The sequence below is a fragment of the Anas acuta genome, chromosome 7 (genome assembly GCF_963932015.1).
Source record: "Anas acuta chromosome 7, bAnaAcu1.1, whole genome shotgun sequence".
NCBI lineage: Eukaryota > Metazoa > Chordata > Aves > Anseriformes > Anatidae > Anas > Anas acuta.
Genome location: NC_088985.1, coordinates 6,170,727 through 6,190,130, shown reverse-complemented (window position 1 = coordinate 6,190,130; position 19,404 = coordinate 6,170,727). Strand labels below are relative to the sequence as shown.

General features: G+C 38.1%; 1 long non-coding RNA gene across 18 annotated transcripts in view; it reads left to right on the top strand.

Annotated features, from left to right (window-relative positions):
* LOC137859117 (uncharacterized) overlaps positions 1-19,404 on the top strand; it is a 346,743-nt gene that overhangs the window by 71,809 nt on the left and 255,530 nt on the right. For all 18 annotated transcript variants that reach the window (XR_011098165.1, XR_011098152.1, XR_011098167.1 and 15 more), the window contains exon 4: positions 6,331-6,403. This is a non-coding gene — a long non-coding RNA (uncharacterized lncRNA). The remainder of the gene's footprint in view (positions 1-6,330; positions 6,404-19,404) is intronic.

Sequence of the window (19,404 nt, the reverse complement as noted above, 5' to 3'; positions counted from 1 at the left end):
TACATTAATATGTTACAGCAATGGCTGAAAAATCAAACTCTGCTACTGTATACAGCATGAAATAGGAATTGCACGTGTGCTTTAGCCTTGCACATAGCTGGAGTATTTGGCAGAGTAGTGGGCAAGAGAAATGGTGCTGCAGTGAATTGCCCTGCCTCTTTCATTGCCATATATATATATATTAATTTTAAGGTGAGGTATAAGATTATTGCATTCCCTTTTTTTTTTTTGAAGTTCAGTGACCTGTAAGCCTAATTACAGTTCAAATTCTGGAAAACTGGATTTTGAAGATCATCTGTGTAGGATAACTGCACTGCTTTCTGTCTTGCATTTAGCAGGTATTGTATCAGTGGAAAGCTGGATAACCTGTACTTCACAGTTTGTACAGGATGGCTAAGCAGTTGACGTCTCAACTTAAGTTCTTCCATCTGTGTTTGGAACTGGGCTGTTCTAGCAGACAAACCTTGTCTGTAATGGGAATGGAAGGAAGGAAGGAATGCTCTTCTCTAGAACACCTTTTAGCTTTGTGGAAATACTGCAGTGAACATGCTGCCATTGCGTGCACTCTTTTATTTCACAAATACACCAGCAGATTGCAGTGCTCTGACTGTTAGGACAGAGGTACGGAGTTCAATGCAAGGCAGTGAGGTATGCAAAAGTGACGCGTTTCCATGGCCACTGTTAGGTAGCAGATGGCCTGCTGCTTCTCATGATAATTGGACTACTTCAGTCAACTGTGGCTTCATTCCTAAATATTAATCCATTGCCATTGGGGCTGGAACTCAGAAAGATCGGACTTAGCATGGCCAGGTGGTCCATAGTGCAGCTATTTAGGTTTTGAGTGGATTTTTTGTTCAGACCTATCTTCCCATTTGGACATTCAGGAGCCAGAAATGATCTGGGACTTTAAAAAAAAAAAAAAAAAAAAAGTCTATGCTACAGGACAGGAAAAAAGCTCTAGTAATTGATCTAAGTCTCACATGTTAAGTAGCAGCTATACTGAATTCCAATAGAAAGATCAAGTCACAACTGTGTGTTTAAAATTCTGGTTCAGACTTGTATTTGAGTGTGGTTATTAGAATATTCTTTTCTTCTGTCTCTGACATGGCAGGAGCTTGTTCCAGCCTGTTTTATCACAGCATCCTGGAGAAAGGTGACCTCCTGACCTTACTTAAACTATGTTGTGCAGTAAGTAATACTTTGTGCGTTTCTCTGTTAGATGAAGTGAGGAGCAAGCCACATGCACAGCCCACATCCGTATGGAAGAATTAGGATTGTGCCAGTACTGCTAACTTGAGCTGATAAATGTGCAATGACAGAGTCATATTAGGAACCTTTATTTCATACATTTCAAAGAGATACTGCAGCCATTAGAATCTTGTGAGGAGTCCTATTAGAATTGCCCATGATGTGAATTACTTCAGACAGCATCCTACCTGTCAGGCCTCTGCTGATGTGCTACCAAAGGAGGTTGTGAAAAGTAGCATCTAGCATTGCTCAAATATCTACAACAGGTCATTCGACAAGAAATGCGTTCAATTCATCAGTCATTAAGTTCATTAATATTGATGTGAGCTCACTTCTCATTACAAATAGATGAATGAAATACAGAATATTGAATAAAACATTTCTCACAGAGAAACGGGTTGATGAACTTACAGCTTGCAGGAATACAGTGAACTTTACTTGTACTGAAAGAATTTCTTTTTTGGGGTCACAGCAGGAGCGCTGGATGTTCCAGGCAACAGTATGATCTTGGTTTAAATATGCAGGTAGTGATCAATACAAGTTTAGGTGTTAGGTCATGGTTACAACAGCATCTGATTTTCCTGTGCTTCTAACATGTCTAGGAAGTGTTTTATTTTTAATTTTTCTTTGTACTCAAGAAAAAGTCAAATCTGCTACTCCTCTTTGCCTTCTTGCTTTTTCCTCTCTTCTCCATTTCGTAGTCTTCACTGATATTTGAATCTTTTCTGTCCAGACAGAAAGGAAGAAAAAAAAAAAAAAAACACAAAAAACATCAGGGTTTTTGTCTAGACAGGTGATCTTTACTCTTCCTGAAGACAGTTATTTAAAGCAGAGTGTTAGAACAACGTTTATCAGTGTTATTTGCGCTATACAGCCAGAGAGTCTCTCACCTTTCACTTAGGACTGGAGTAAAATACGGCCCCATCCATGAGTGTTTATAGTCTGATTTAAAATCTTCACAGTAATGTTGTAAAATGCGTCTTCCCTCTGTACGGCCTGGGGCTCCTGCCACCATGTGTCGCCATGCCTTCGGAGGCTTCTGGTTTAAATTCTCCCCCGTGTATGCGAGCTGAGAACTGCTGCCTGGATGCATGGAAAACCAAATGGAGAGTGTGAATGCCATTCTGACTCTGAGCTCTATCTCATGGTGAACTCATGCCAATACTTAACCATTGCAAAGCTGTATTTGGGGACTGGTGTGTAAAACAGGCCAGCCTACCTCATCGGAACATTCACACCATATTGATGGCTTTATTTGAAGGAACCTAAGCAAGATGGATGGGTATAGCCTGATGACTCTTTCAGCTGAAATTCACAGTGTTGAGTTCTTCTGCATGTACTTGAAAAACAAACTACTCTTTTTTTTTTTTTTTTAATGGAGTAATGCAAATTAAGTGGTTTAGATATACAGGAACTAAAGCAGCTGTTGAGATAGCTTTGATGTTGAACAGCATGAGAAGGCAGCATGGCAAACAAAGCTGTTAGTCTTTCAGTAGCATTAACATTGTGATGAGGGGAACCAAGTTGAAAAGGTGTTGGGGAACAAATAGAAAATTGCAGTATCGCTGTGAACAAGAGAGAAGTATATTTTCAGAGGTTGAAAAAAGAGGAGGTGGGAGAACTGTACATCTGAGGAATATTCTTTAAGAAAAGGTGGTAACTATCAGATAGAGGGAAAGGGGCATAAAGGGGGAAAATCAGTTATATTGGTGTATAATGAGAAAGTTACTTGAGAGCTACATTGTGGGCTGATGTGCATCATATGCAACTTACTGAAGTCTAGGATTTCATTAGTCTAAACCAGAGCAAATAGTCTCCTGGTATTGAGACAACTGTATTTGGCTCAGAGACTTGAAGGTTTCTTTTGTATTTGATGAGGAAAGCAGTAGGAGAAGTGGGTCTGGTAGCCTCCTGTGAGGATAGAGATGATTTAACTGTGTGAGGGGATGCTGACTCAGCAGGACAGAAATATTGTAGGACAAAAAGTTCAGTGATGAGGGCCTTTACAAGTGGCCAGATGAAGGCAAATGAGGCATTCCTAAAGCTGCTAGAAAAGAAGAAGGAAAAAAAAAAGTCATTAGAGCAGTAGCCAGCAACATAAGAGGAGATAGCAATTTTCTGGTGGCTATTTGGGATAATAAAGTGTCTACTGAGGAACGGGAAAAGATTTCACCTTTTTTAATGAACTGTTTGCTTAAGACAAGTAGAAGGGTTAACACTTTTAGGTCAAATCACCACCTGCTGTAGATTTAACTGAGATTGGCAGAGTGCCACTGCTTCCAAGGAAGTTCTGCAGATTTACACCAGTGCAGGCTTTGGACTCAGCCGTTTTGGTATATATTTTTCTCAAACAAATAGCATGTAGTCAGACAGATGACTTGAAAGTCAGGAAAATGAGCACCAGAATACCAATGTCCTCAATAGAATAATCTGTATTTTGTCTTTCAGAGAAATTTTGGAAAAAAATATAACAAATGAAAAAAAAATGAAAAGAAAAAACTCACCTGCAAAAAAAATAAACCAGAAAAAAAAAAGAAAAGAAAAGAAAAGAAAAAGAAAATAGAGTTAGATATCTGCTTAAAGTTGAAACGGGTTCTGGAGCTGGATCTGCAACCCTGAAAACTGTTACATAAATACAAGTGTAAATCTTAAGGCTAGCATTGGGTGACAGTCCAGTCAGCAGCAGGTGAAAAATCAAAATGAAAGTGCTATGAGCATCAAAGTGAGGCAAAATAATAGCATACATATATCCGGCACTTAACATTTTGAAATTGTATGACCATTTAATAATACAGTAAGCTGCATTGATCTCAGATGCATGGAAAGTAATAAAGGAAATGCTGCATTTCTACAGGCTCCATAGCTATAAGCAAAATATTATTTAGACTGGAGGACAACGTTAAAGAAATGCTGTGACTAAGGAACTATGGGTAATTCAAAATGAGAGGGCACGAGTGTTTTATCTCTGGATTTAATAAAAAAGACATATACATAGAGGTTAGATTGAGCAGCCCTTTGAAAACAAAGTAATTGGTATTTGAAACTGAAATTGAGTTAACTGAAGTGTTTAAGAGAAGATTAGCAAACAAGAGAATATCGTAGACTCATAGAATCACAGAATGCCTTGTGCTGGAAGGGACACGTAAGCTCATCCACTTCCAACTCTCTGCCATGGGCAGGGCCCCCTCCCACCAGCCCAGGCTGCCCAAAGCCCCATCCAGCCTGGCCTTGAACACCCCCAGGGATGGGGCATCCGCAGCTTCTCTGGGCAGCCTGTGCCAGTGCCTCACCACCCTTTGAGTGAAGAATTTCTTCCTAATATCTCATCTAAATCTCCCGTTTTTGTTTAAAGCCATTCCCCTATGTCTTATCTGCCCAAGCAAAAAGTTACACTCCGTGTTTTTTATAAGCCCTCTTCTAAGTATTGCAAAGCTGTGATGAGGTCTCCCCAGAGCCTTCTCTTCTCCAGGTTGAACAGCCCCAGCTCTCTCAGCCTTCCTTCATAGGAGAAGAATATGTCTTTGTGAAGGAAAAGTTAAAGACTAAGAATTGTTCTGCAGACATTCTAAGGAAATATAATGGTCGAGAGCAAATACTCAGTGTGTGTTTTCCCCTTCCTGGTGGCCCCCTTGTAGCCCACGGGCTCTGCTCTGCAGGGATCAGAGGTGGCCTGCCAGCAGGCGGAGGGGGAGCTGGGCTGGGCCAGGACTCAGGTTTGGCCTCGCAGCTTAGGGAAAGGGGAAGAAAGTTGGGGTTCAAAAAGGCCACCTGCTGCAGAGACTGTATTATGCCTCATATGGAGCCAATATTAAAAAAATAAATAAAATCCAAACAAAATGTGGTGATAATCCATCTAAATGGTTAGATGTCATTGCTATCTCTGGGGCTAATTCTTTATGTTAAATTAAGCATATGTCCAGAGGGTTTCTTGGGTACAGTCAAACTTCATTTGCTCTCAAAAAAGGCAAACGGAAGAAAAGTCATTGTGATCCACAGTGCTTGGTTCTGATGCAGGATCTGATGTTATTTCTTGACTTCATTGGCAGGGAAGAAGGCAGGGCTCAAGTTCTCAGTACAGAGACTGTGATAGAGCGCTGTGCTTTGTGGTGCATTTGTATGTTCATAGCCTTAGACAAATTTATTTTTGTAGATGCCATATGTGAGGGCTTTTCATAATTGCCATCTGTGGAATGGAAGGCAATTCAGGCAAAAATGTGCACAGTTGCAAATATTAGAAAATATGGTTATTATAAAAAGTCACAAGAACTTGATGCAAATGCTCCAGCTACAATAGAAGGGCCAGATTCTAATAGCACGCATGATGCACAGTGACAGATTTTTCTTAGGTGTGTTGGGATGCTCATGCTGCGCCTGAGATTAGAATCTGTCCCAAAAATGGATTATTGGGATATGAAAGAACCAACGATGAGGAAAATCAAATTCTACTGAATTTTTCCTCACCCTTAATATGTGAAATTTGGCTTTTGACATAGTTCTTAATCTTGGCAGTTTATTAGGAAAATTAGCAATGAAAAGAATAAGAATATAAATAATCCTTTCTCTCCATAAGAATTATATCATTGAAGTGAGATAAAGATGTGATCTGTCCACAACTAGTTGCCCCGAGCAGCTCGCAATTTATTTTTTTTTATATTTAAATATTACATGAAGCTAACAGTGATGGCATTACCAGAGGGATTTCCCTGAGCAGGGGGTTACCTGAGGTGTTGGTAGTGGTAGAGTACTGTTGCATGGAGGCGGCATGCAGGCTAATCTACTCTGCAAGTCCTATAATCACAGGCAGTAACTTCATTTATTTAAATCCCAAGCTGTATCCTTTTCATTTCCCCCCATATTCAGATACCATTTTTTACTCTTGTCAATTTGGGGAGGAGATAAGTGGGAGCTGGATAGAAGCCATAATTATGCTGGGGCAATCACCCTGCAGCATTCATTTGTATGTAAAATCTTGCCCGGCAGCAGTTTGACAGCTCCACAAGGCTGTGAAGCAAAAGGCTACAGAGCTTCTCTACTTCTTAAATGATGTATTTATGGCCCTTCTCTCTTGTCTTCAATTCACAGTGGCCCAGATTGAGCAAAGGAAGCTGGTATGGAAATTCCATTCTCTTCTCCAGAGTAACCTGTCACCAGCCAGGTAAGAAGCTCCCCTTAGAGATGAGAGATTTGATTTTCAGATGTCATGGGATGATGAGGGGTGCAGTGAACACAGCTCCTGTGCACAGTGCCCCGGGCGAGAACTGAAGTCCCCAGAGCACTCCAGTTAGAAAGCCCCTTCTTCAGACTTCTTTGTGGTTGAAAAGCAGTTGCACCAGGGTTTCCATGATTTTGGGTTACAAGATTTTTTTTGGAATGTTGTTTAGAGTGTGAGTGATTTGAAGTGCACAGTGTTCCTAATGACGTCCATGAAAATCACAGTATTGATTGGTTCTGAAAATGAGTCCCCTTTAACTAAATGGCCAGATACTAAGTAAAGGACCAAAGCCTTTGAAGAATGAGTGTTTTGTAGGGTTATGATATACCCCTTTTGTTGTGTCTGAGCTGCACAGTTTTTCATTCAACACAACAGGATCCTTAATTTATTGCAACCAAAGGACTACTAATGCAGACAAATTCTAATCATAGATTCAGGATTTTAACAAAGGCTAAAATCACAGAAATGGTCAATGTGAATGTTTTTCTAATCTACAACTTCTCAGTGATTTCTGAGAGCAATACCCTTGTGCTAGTCATGCTTCTGAGACCAGCTATAAATCTTTACACTCACAAGTGAAGCAGTAAAATTTCAATGGCAAAATGTTTGTCATGTTAAAAATGTGAAAAATATGCCACTGTTCAGGGACAGGAAAGTGTCATGGGAAATACTGTTAAGACTAACTGTGAATATACAGTAAACATGTGAAAGTGCACATAGTTTTAAGATGTTATATTTTATCAAGACTTTGCTTCTCAAGCATTGTTTTAACTAGCCGTCTCTCTTCAAATATTTGGAAAATACAAGGATTTCATTCTTTATCTATAAACTATATGAATCTAAATATGAGCCAATTGGTGTTGAATAAGCTACTTTTTAGGCTTAAGGTATGCTTTTGCATGAAAAGGTTTGAGCCAAAGAATTATGTATTTTTACTTCTCTCTATATTTATCTAAATCCCCAAACCTCATTTTTTTTCTTTAAAAGCATAGTGGTTTTCATTAGAAATATGGTGGAATATATCTTTAGGTATAGGTTTTAAGCTACATCTTCAACAAACAAGTCAAGCTACACAGGATACCGTATCATGTGAGACTTGAATGCTTTGTATTACCAAGAAGTATGTTCTACATCTCACCATTTCCTTTCCAGTTCTAGTTTTCCACAAGGACAACAAGAATGTAAGAAGTGATAATCACTGCTATCATTATAATCAGCTGTATTTACTGGTATGAGCAGTTGTAGCAGAGCTTACCTCATTGAGACACTGAGACGTAGGTCTAGATCGAATTGATATGCCTTGACAGCCTGTCTCTCTTTGAAATGAAAAGGTGGGGGTGTTTCTGAGGGAATGTCTTCCAAAACAAGAGATGTTTTCCATAGAAACCTTCTAGAGAAAGGAAAAGTATAAATGAACCCAAGTCACAAATCTCTGCAAGTTGCATGGTATATTATAGCCCAGTTTAACATACAAATTAAAAAGGCCAAGTCACTCCTACCAGTTGAAGTTACGTGTTATTATGGACCTTATTCATTTGCATATTTTACACTTAGCTCAATTAAGCACACTTACCCTTTCCAGGAAAACACTCAGCTAAGCCAAAGCCTTTGTAATTGCAATTCCCGGGAAGGCCAGACCTTTCCTGTGGTGTGTAGTTCTGTGTGAGGTGGCTGTGGCAGGTTGCCCCATGTGAAGTCGTTGAGGGTTGGTAGGTCACATTGTTTTGACTGGGAGTACAATGGGAAGCTGCTCAGGTGAGTGAGTCGTGCAGGATGTGCTCCAGCAGGGTGTGTTCAAATCATTTATCATGCTTGGCTCCTTCCATACGAGTTGATTCTGTTGGCAAGATTTCCTGTTTTGTTTCTTGTTTGACATCTTGATTTAGTCAGTCAGTGGGATGAATTGTGTGAGAAATACTGTAATGTAAATTTTTGCAAAATGCAGTTGGTAGTCTCAATTTTGGGCCTCCAAACTGCTTTCTTACAAAAAAAAAAAATCAAGTTTCCATTTCCTTTTTTTCCCTTATTTATTTATTTTACTGTTCAGTTAATGTAATTTACATTCACTTATACATCATTTTCCTGTATATGTATTTGTTTAAAATAAGCGTATAATTGAAGGAAAAGAAATACTTAAGAAAAAAAAGTTATTAAGAAAAATTTTTGTTCAAGAAAAAAATAATTTGTGCATTTAGTCAAAGTTCCTACAGAAAACAGTTATCTACATAAATTTAACACAGAACATGTTTTCTCAATTTTTCATTAGGCTAAACAGCAAGTATAGTTTCATATTGCTGTTGATTTCTCTTACATAGCAGATGTAAGAGAATGTGCAAGTGTTTTGTAAAAATAAATGCAGTGCATAGAAGAAAGTCAAAGATGTAATGGCCTCTTTGGAACTCTTAGCAATTTTAAAAGGCAATGGTGTGGGTTTCTTCTTCTTTTCTAATTTTCTGCATTTCTTCATATGCTTTGTTGGTGTCAACATGCACAGGGCATAGCCTAGGTTTGTATAGAGGACAGCAGAGAAGAGCTGGAATTGATGTGCAGAGCAGTAGAGATGGTTGAAGTCTTCATGTGGGACTGAAGGACACAATGCTAACCCCAAAAGATCTGCCTGTTGCAGTGCTTCATCACAACAGTGGTCTGTTAGGCACTGCTGCCTTGGTTTCAAAGTGTTCACCTGGTCACCACCTGTGGAAAATGGACTTGAATGCAAGGGCAGAATAAATCTTTCTATTTTCTTTCCTTTCTCTACAATAGGTGTGAAATCATGTAAATGTCACTCCTCTGTCTGTGTTATTTCTTGAAAATGTCACCAGTGCCTGTGGAAGTCATTGTACCTCGGTGCTGCAGAAGCTGTTCTTGGGCCCTGTTTCAACGTGCATGTACAGGGCACCAATTTCTGCTTTCATAGTGGAATCACTTCAGAGAAACTTAAATGAAACCAAATCATGGGCTCTCCTTCCAAGCTGAGAACAAAATAATTTTTCTTTTACTGCTGATTTGGTGCCAAATACTGCATACCAGATTTGTGGTATAAAGTCCAGGGCAAACTGGGAGGAAAAAGAAGAGAAGCTGATGTTAGGTGTTATTTTTCTAAAGTTTACCAATGACAGAAAACATTAGCGTGGGAAAATATTCTCCCACCGGATTTTTTTGTCTGACAGGGAAGGAAGCAGCCAGGCCTTTTCTCTCCTCATATTCTGCTTGTTGCAAAATGAGTTGTGTGTGTTAGTGGACTACAGCTGGAGTTGTGTTGCATTTTACTCATTCCAGTGACTTTGGCTGAGTCAGAAGTTGACTTTCATTTTCACCTCAGTGATCCCACCTTTGTACCTGGCCGTCTGATTTCAAGTCAGTGCCACAGTGTAAGAGTGAAGAACATTCCCCTTCAGCTGGACTCTCTGTGCCCGGAGGGAGAGCTTCAAGCAGAGTTTCCCATGGTAGTGTGGAGAAACGGGGTTGTTACTGAAGCGCCCTAAAGGTAAGGCCTTGCAGCCACTGCTAAAAATAGAAGCTGCTTTTCTGTGGGGGTGCTACGTGATTCTCCTGTCAATTTGCAAATGCTTTGCCTTTGGCATTTCTCTAATTTACCACACAATTCTACACTGGTATATTGTGACAAATAATTGGTACCTGTTTTTTACCCATTTGAGGCTGGAGCCAGCTTCCTCTGGGGGCTGACTAGCTGAAAACAAGCAACCTCCCTCTGGCAGTAGACTCTTAGAAGCAGCAATTAGATAAACCTTCCGATGATGGCTTCATTAGTGCCAACGTTTTTGAAGCCAGGGTGGGAACTTGTGTGGTTGAGGGAGGAAGCAGAACTGCAGTGAGGGAGCTGGCTCTTGCTTGCAGCAGTCGCTACTTACTTGTCCCATCCCACCACCACCAGCAGGGTCTTTTCCAGGGCTGCCATCCTCTCCTGCTCCTTCGCTCCCCTGTTGTGTTTTGCTTCTCATCTTCAGGGCAGGAGACTCAGTTTTCTCTGCACTGCCAGGCAGCATGCAGCTGGCTCTGCCAGCTGTCTTCTCTCTACATCTAAGCCCCTTCAGCAGCAACTCAGACAGCTTCAGCCTCTCAGGATGTGTGTGTGTGGTGCTGGAGCTTTGGAGTCTCCTGAAGTGAGGCAACATTCCCCATCAGGTCTTGTGGCTTGGTGCTGAAGCATGTTCATGGCAGATGGAATCTGTAGGGAGTTGAGATGATAAATTTCTACTAAAAAAAGCTTGCTGCTTTGTTAAAAGCAGCTCTCTGGTGTGAGTAACCCAAGTATCTGGCCTGCCATGTTTCAAAATTTTCCTCTATTTCACAGTGATTTTGAGTGTCACACAATTGCTGGAATTAGATTATTTTAACAGGAAAAAACGTTCTGTCTTTATTTTTTACTTCAAGCTGGCTAAGACTTTTTTTTTTTTTAACCTTCCCGTTAAATTCAGATGGGGCATGTCCTTGTGTTTATAAACAGCTAGACATAAGTTTTTAACAAGAAGCATTAGACCAGCATAATTTTATCTTGGGAAAGAAGTATTGTTTTCCATTTAAAAGAAAGAAAATACTGGAAAGTGAATCCTGGGGACATTAAGTCATTAGTAAGGAAAAACTCTATTGAAATCAAACTCATAGGGATTGGCCAGACAGCAAAGTGCATATCCATTGCTGTAGAAAAAATTTTTCAGGCTAACACAAATTTATTGAAAATATCTTGTCCTATAATTAACATACGGAGTACTTACCATCTTTGCTTGTTCAGAATGCGAGACTTCCATTACAACATGAACAGAAGGTATTGTGATGTGCAAAAGTTAAACCAGGACTAAAGAGAGAACTAAAGTGGTTTAACATTTGTGACAGTATGATGAGAACATAGCTGGTTCAGTTCCTCTTACTTTTTCTTGTATCTTCATATTATTCTTTTTATCTCAAACATTTGACTCCTTTTACTGCATTTTAACTGTTTTCCACTATTAGATGTTCTCAAATACCGGATGTTTGTGACTGAAGTTCAAAACAACTTTAAAAACACAAGTGACATTCTGCCGTTTAGGGCTGTACACCACTTTCTCACTTAGAGCAATAAGGAGTGAAACAATGGCTACAGAGACAAGAAAATTAACTGCAAAGATAGAGCGCTTTGCTGAATAACAAACCTCTGCCAGCATGCTTGCAAAAAGCTCACAGTGGACAAAGTGGGCTGAGCCAGGGAGCTGTCAAGATTTGTATCACCTCCACTGATGACTAATTTTGTATCTGCAGGCAAGTCATTTAACTGTCTCTGGATTGAGTTTTCCTTTGCTGTAAATCCACAAAACCTCATGCATTTCACTGCATATGTGTCAGCTGAGGAATTTACCCAATTTCTTTCTCTGGAATGTGGCAAGCTGATGAAGGGATTCAGCATTACCCTTCTAAAATAAGAAGTTCATAGTACATTTTGGGCTTTAAAAATCAGAAGAATTTACTAGGGTGATAAAAATTAGTTCTTGACTCTCACGTTATTGTTTTTAAGAGTAATACTTATTTTATTTTGAGCAGGCACCTGTCAAATGTCCTTAAATGGACCCTAAATGAACGCAAGTGAAAAAATTCTGTCCCTATCAAGCACGAAGATAAGTTTTGTCGTTCAGCAGAAAGACGGGATTGTCTTAAGTTTATGACTGTTTCTTTTCACAGCTCCGTCAGTCAGGGATATCATTGCAGAAACTTTCCTTAAATTAGATGTTCAGATGTATTTTTCCCTAGGCTTGCAAAGATTTTAGACTACTCCCCTAAAAATGAAAAATCCCATTAGATTCATTCGCACGTCTGTTTTAGTGAGGAAATCTGTATTTAATAGCTCGTCTTCTTATTATTAGTTCTTTCAGCACAATGTGATTTTTTTCTTGACCTTCTTCAGTACCTGTATTTACTGTGAATTATATTACTTTATATTACTTTAAATTTTTCTGTCTGTCAGAGGGAAGAGCTAAGAGGAAGTGTCAGTGAAAGTAAGGTAAACTGTGATTGTCAGACTAAGTATTGGTGTTGCAAATGCAAAATCACCTTTGCAAGGGGTATCGGTGACACCATGCAACTCTTAAATGCTCTTAACTATTGCTGTTGTGGTGGGTAATAAAAGAGACAGGAGGCACTTCTGGTATGAGGGAAATATATTTCATTGCCTTTCTTAAAAAATGACTGCTTTTGAAAGTGAAGGTTGGGATATGGTGGAGCTAGGAAGTTGCTTTTATCTTTTATTATGATATCACATTAAAAAAGGGCTCATACAAAAAAAAAAAAAGGTCTTGTGATAGGTATATTACCTTAGTTCCTTGGCATTGTAGCTGGTAGTGGGAAGACACTGCTAGGGCTTCTTCTCTAAAACATATCCTCTGTGATTTTGCAGAGGTATTCATGCTACAGCATGCAGAGCAGCAAACTGAATGCATTTATTATAATTTTTTTCCCTATGCAGTTCATGTGATCTAATGGAACGATTGACTGCCCCAGCGTCCCTTTCCAACTGCAGATTTCTTACTCCCAGAGGTGTCTCCAGAACATGAGGGAGCAATGCAACAGAAGTTGCTAAAGCCACTAATTAGAATTATAATTAACAGATAAGGATATGTGAGGATTCTTTTCCTCATAGGGGATTCAGATGTGGTATTTTAGCTATAGTTTTTGTCAGTGTTAGGTCTAGCATTAGCTTCCTTAGATTCTGCCTGAAGGAGAAGCCACATTCACTGTAGAATTAACAGTAACTCATTTTACGTGTGGCTGGAAGCTTTAAGGGAATTGGCTGATCAAGCTCACCTCTGTCTACTTCAGCCATTCCTGCTGTTGGAGGAAATGAAAGTTCAGGGGTTATTCAGTAAGGCTGTGGGATGGAGAAGAGCTGCTGAAAGAAGGGAATCATAGGACCACAGAATGGTGTGTGTTGGAAGGAGCCATATAAACTGTATAGCTCCAAGCCCCCTGCCTTGGGCAGGAAAGTTTGCGCTTCAGGAGGGGTAAGATTAGCAATAGAAGTTCAGACAAAGAAATTCTGGTTAGTTTGACATAATCTAGTAGGTAGTCTGTTTATTCAGGAACTCACATACGCTTGAATAAAGTTTTAAGGGAATGAAAGCATGAATTTCAGTCCAAAAGAAGTGGCAGCAGGAGGGCTGGACACTTCAGCAACATGAGCAACACCTTGAAGATGTGGGACTCCTAGGAAGATGCAACGCCTGGATCTGGGTGCAGTTCTGGAAGGAGGAGGTGCTGGTCCTTACCACAATGACAGACAGCTCAGTGATAAACTCAGGTAGGCAGTAATGATGTGTTGCTTAAAAAAGGTAAAATAAATGATGCAGTATGCTGCAGAAGTCATGGCTAAAGGGCTTGCTGTAGAAAGAGAAGATTAAAGCAGTGGCTAGCATAGGTCACTATAAAATATATTGTTCAAAGATGTATAATTGCTTTCTTCTTTTCAACATCTCCCCAAATGCCAGTGTTGGCAAGTTTAAAAAGATAATGAAATATTCATGCAAAATCTTTGTATCCCTAATATTTGAAACGTTCACCTGAATGATAAAAATGTGAATTCAGTCATGATTAAAGTTTAATGAATGCAGCATTTGTATTATGTTCAGGACAATTTGGCTAAAAGATTCCCCAGGAAAAAGACAGGACTTTTATGGAATATGCCTGTGATTCTTAAACCAAGATTGCAGCCTAATAGGGTTGGAGAAAAACAGTAGTGGAATGAAAAGAAAGGTTCCTTCCTGCTTCTGTGGCAAAAGATTGTGGTGACTGTCCTGGTGCTATGGATTTGCCTTAGCCAGAGTTTTTAACAGCTTGGATTATTGCTTTGCGGGCCATGTAACAGCATAAAAAAGATTGTCCTTTTTTTTTTTTTTATGAAGAAGAAACCTGTATCTTCTATGGAAGCATGGTGCTGCCCATGCTTTGCAGAACTTAAGAATAACAGAGAATTGATAGATTAACTATTTCAGTGGTAAGTGCTCATCACTCTTACAGTTTAAGCTACTGATATAACTTTTATTAAGAGACAAACCTAAAAATTCTACAGTCTGATACTGATGGAATTGGAGTGCTTGAGACTAAAGTCAAGCTCTGCTGCTTCAGTAACTAAGCAGGGGTATTTCTTAGCCTAAAAATACTGTGTTCAACATCAGGAAGTCACATTATATCAGCTTAATATTAAATTAAAGTTCTTTCATATACATCATTATCTCCTACCATAAGACGTGCAGCTGTTCATGCAATCTGCACCCAGTCAATAGTTTGTGACATATCTTGAGCAAGTATTTTATCAAAAAAAAACAACATGTCTAACTTTGTAGCCATCAATTTGGAATTTCTCCTATGTATTTGTTAATAGATGTATTCCTTTGTATGCTGTATTCCAGCAGTGTCATATTTATGTTCCAGCAATTACCCACACTTAATGCTCCTTTGTGACCTTTATGCATGTAAGGAGCAATGAAAACGCACTTGGGACTTGTAAATGTCATGGTCAAGTTTAATCGTTCATGATTGTAAGAAGCTAAGCATGCATAATGGAAAATAGTGAAATAATTGCTTCTTAACCTGGAAAATACTGTTCAGTTTATTCACATTCTTATTTTATGTGTGTAAAATACCTTCACGTAGTCCCCATTAGAGGGCTGCCTTCAGTCACTTCATTTGAGATACTGGGGTTCTTCTTTCACAAGAAGATGACTGCAGTGCTAGAATTAGTAGCAATCCTCCTTTGCTTCCCATATGCCTCCCATTTCTGAAACCATATGTACATCATTAACTGTATTTTTGAAAGCTTAAATGAAGGTAAGTTGTAGTCAGGTGGAAATCTGAATAGGAGAGCAGTATTTTTTTCATAGGATGCCAAATAGAAAAGGTTTTGAAAATCACGTTACACTTTGCCTGAACAGTGATTACTCTGAAAAGCAAACATCACAGCTATATTTGGTATTCTTCGTCACTGGCAGTTACTCATAGCATATTCTATAAGTAGTCTTATGTTTTCATCTGTCATAAGGTCTAGAGGTCTAGGCAAAAAGAAGAGTAATGTGGAGAAATATTGTTGTTCCCCCACCCCTTAAATTCAGTGTTTAGAAATGAGTTAGGAGTTTGTTAGTATCTGAAGTTCCTCAGTGTTCAGAAGGTTTGTTTCCATTTGCTTTTGGCTTCATTCACAATAGAAGAATAGCCAAAAGAAAAGTAGGTTTTATTTTTAGGGATGATACTTCCTTGTTCTTTCTGACTAGTCATAATTGTGTAAGTGTTGAGACAGATTTTCTTCTTTCTGTTCCTTGAATGGGATCAGCAGCAATATGACTGATAACGGAATGGCACCGACCCCGTCTCCTGAATTAGAAGGACCATTCTTAGGAGAAGAAGCAGTCATTTATTCAGGGAATGAAGCAGTATCAACTGCAGTGATGTATTTTTTTTCTCCATAGACATATAAATTAAAGGTTCATTAAGCAAAGAATATCAAGTATGCAGGAAACTGGAAAAGTTAACCAAATATAATGCAGAAGAGCAGGAAATGAAAGGAGCTTAGAAAAGTGATGGCATCATAGAACTAATAGCTTTTCAGAAACAAATATTTGTCAAATATTAATTTTAAAATATTTTTGTTGCTTTTGTTAACATCCAAGTATTTCTTAGTTATCTCTTACCTTGTACAATTGCTTAGTCGTACTGAAATTGCTGTGAGGTAGGCAAGTTTTAATTGTAGCACCTTTATTTTGTAGAGACTTGAGCATTTCAATGGGACCTGCAGGAAAGGGTAATAACTAATGGGAATAAGCATCGTGGAAGTTGGTCTTAAATTAATGTCTATTGTAGCCTTGAGGGTTTGTTTATATTACCAGCCTAAGCTATTGCTTCTAAGGGACTCTTTTGTATATTGATTGCAAAGATTTATTTTAAATCTCCTTTGATAGTCATTGCAAATCACAGCTTTAACTTTTAATTATTGTCTAGGCAACTGTTCTTCTGAATTATATTCAATGTCACAAGTATTTATTTTCTTCTGAATTCCAAAAGACCATTATAAATATAGGGTATCTGAGATTCACTTGATCTGAGAAATATGAAATCTGAATTATAAGATAATTTAGTTGATATTTTAGTGAGAGGGATTTAGAGTACTCTCAGTAAAATAACTCCATGCATATGGAGTTGCATAACTCCATGTTACATATGGATGGATATGCTGACTCCAGACCATGAACCACAAGCTTTTCTTAATGTAATTTTGAAGTCATTTTACCTGTTCTGTTCTTGAGGGGAGACGTTTTTGCAGGAAAAATAATAATAGTAAAGGTAGTGCTTTCACTGTCGAATATTATATGGTCCAATTAGTATTAATTTTGAGAATATAAATTTGCATATTAAAAAAGTAAAAGTTTGTGTTTCTTGTGTTTTTTTTCCTTAATAGGTCATGCTAAATTTTCTTCTAGTTATTACAAACTAGTCTTGCAGTTAAGATTTAGAGCTTACCTAATGCCTGTTTTTTTAGAAGATGGGGAGTGTTTCAGATCTGTCATGGATATTAATATAGAGAGATATTAATAACACGGGAATTTTTAAATGTGTATTTTTACTGATCCAATATACAATTATTTACTCTTTCTCAACTTCTTTTTAAATCAAGCTAGGTCCAGCTAATAACCTTTAAAAGACAAAATACAGTATGAAAGAAATATTCCTTTCTGCAATATAAACGAAGATTATGATCCGTAGCTTTTACCATAATACAATGGTATCTTGAAACAATTTGTATTGGGAGAATTATGCGAGACATAATGGGCGTTCTGGACTAGCACTCAGATAGTCCAGTGAATACAAATAGTCATTGCTGGCAAAATTGCAGGCTGAGTATAATGAATGAATTTTGTGTATTCGTTATGCTTCATATTCAAAAGCACTCTATGTTTTTTCACATAGAACCTCTGCATGTTCAGTACCGAAGGTCATGTGCTTTCTCTTTGTTGGTTTTTGATTTCACCATATACAATTATTTATATATGTATATCTGCTCTTTGTTCTCCTTACTATCCGTAAGACAGATCCTTGGTCACATTCCTGTAGTGACAGTAATTAACTATCAGCAATTATATCCCTGGGGTTTCCAGTATCATCCTCTGTTTTCATTTGAAGGCCTCTGCCATCATCTCATGACTGTCACTAATTTTGAGAGCAGTTCTGAGTGTTTTATAGGTGACCTGGGGATACTTAATCATATCTTGATATGTTAAATTTAGAGCATGGCCACAGCATTTCACATATAGCATATGGTTCTTTCCTTTACAGTTTGGAACTATTCTTACCTTCCAGGGCTATTTAATGTTTAACTTTCTTTTCTCAACTGAAATAAAATAAGTAATCATCTTATCTCCAAAACTAGCCAAAAAAATAAATCTAAAACTAATGATGTAATACTTGAATCAAATAGTACAGAACAGCTGCAACACTCCCTTAAAGGACAACTGGGGATTCTCTTTCCTGGAGAACATCTGCTTCATAGGTACCACATGCATACACATATCTCCACTGCTTCCACAGGTTCTTGGCAAGTCTGTTTTTGAGTATCAGTGGTCTTAGCTTTCTTTCATAAGTTATTACAGTAATTCCCTCTTACCTGTAATTTTCATTCCCAATAATTTATGCAATATTCAAACTTTGGATACAACAGAAGGAAAATACTGAGCAGGTCTTGTTGCCTTCATTTGAATTCTCTATTTATGCAAAATGTAAGAAAATACAGAAATTTAGAGCAGGAAGCAGTAATCAAAGTTTTCTACAGCACAATAAGATAATGCTTTAATAAAATGAAATCTTTCCTTAATTCAAAACAGCAAGTCACTGCTTGGTGTTTTTTCATTCTGAAGCTAATATGTTGGATTGTGGTGGGTAGCTTTTAGCTGGTATCTTAGACAACTTAGATCATGGGAAAAAAATTGCTGAGGAAACAACATAGCTGAGAAAATATTCATAAACTTTCATACGGAGCTATCATGTAAAAAAGTCTTTTTTTAAAAAATGAAATGTCTGCTTCAAAATGCAATAATTTAAGAGACAAAATGAAGTATTAAAAAAAAAAGTTTTTTTGTAACCTGAAGGTCAATTTTAGTAAACAGCTCTGTGCAGACATTATCAGAAAGCTGTACTCTAGATTCTCTGAATTGCTGAAACAGAGAATCGTACTCGTTTTAAATACAGCTTCAGAAAAACTTTAGTAAGATACTTAATTGTGTAAGTAGCTGATGAAACTGTAAAGGAAAGGTATTGGAACAGTATGATCTAGTCCAATCTGAAATATTTCTGTTACTCTTATTTCTTGCCTCTGTATGCAGGGGAGAGAATGATTAGTGGAATGGATCCACTTTGCTCCTGCCTGGGTAATATATTTATTTTCAATGATGATTTTATGAAGTGATCATACTCATTCCAGTTGTGATATAATCAAAGATGCATTTTTCCAAATGAAACTGAAATCTTTAGTTTTGCATGGCTCTAAAATGTTGTATCTATGGATGTAATGGTGTCTTGCATAAAAATTCTCCTTATGAGAAGCAATAGACAATTGTAGTGGTTTTAATAGAAAATAAGTAAGTATAAGAGGTATAACAACACTTAGAAAATTGATGAGTTGTATATAAATAAGAATATGTATTCCTCCCAGTAGTGCTTTCTGTTAAGAAACAAATCAAGCAGTGGGATTCCCCTTTCCAGCTACTGGTTAACTTTGAATTTCTTTTCGTTTGGCCTCTCTAACTATACAGTTTATAGAGTAACAGGAGAGCCACTGGAATGGTTTGTCGTCTTTTTCAGCTGTTGGTAATCTTGTTCAGCCTTGTTCTAGAAGGACATTTTAAAAGTCCCTTCCTATTCTTTAATCTTAAATCCTTAAATCTCTGTTTCTGGCCTGCTGTGTGGCATCCACAGCT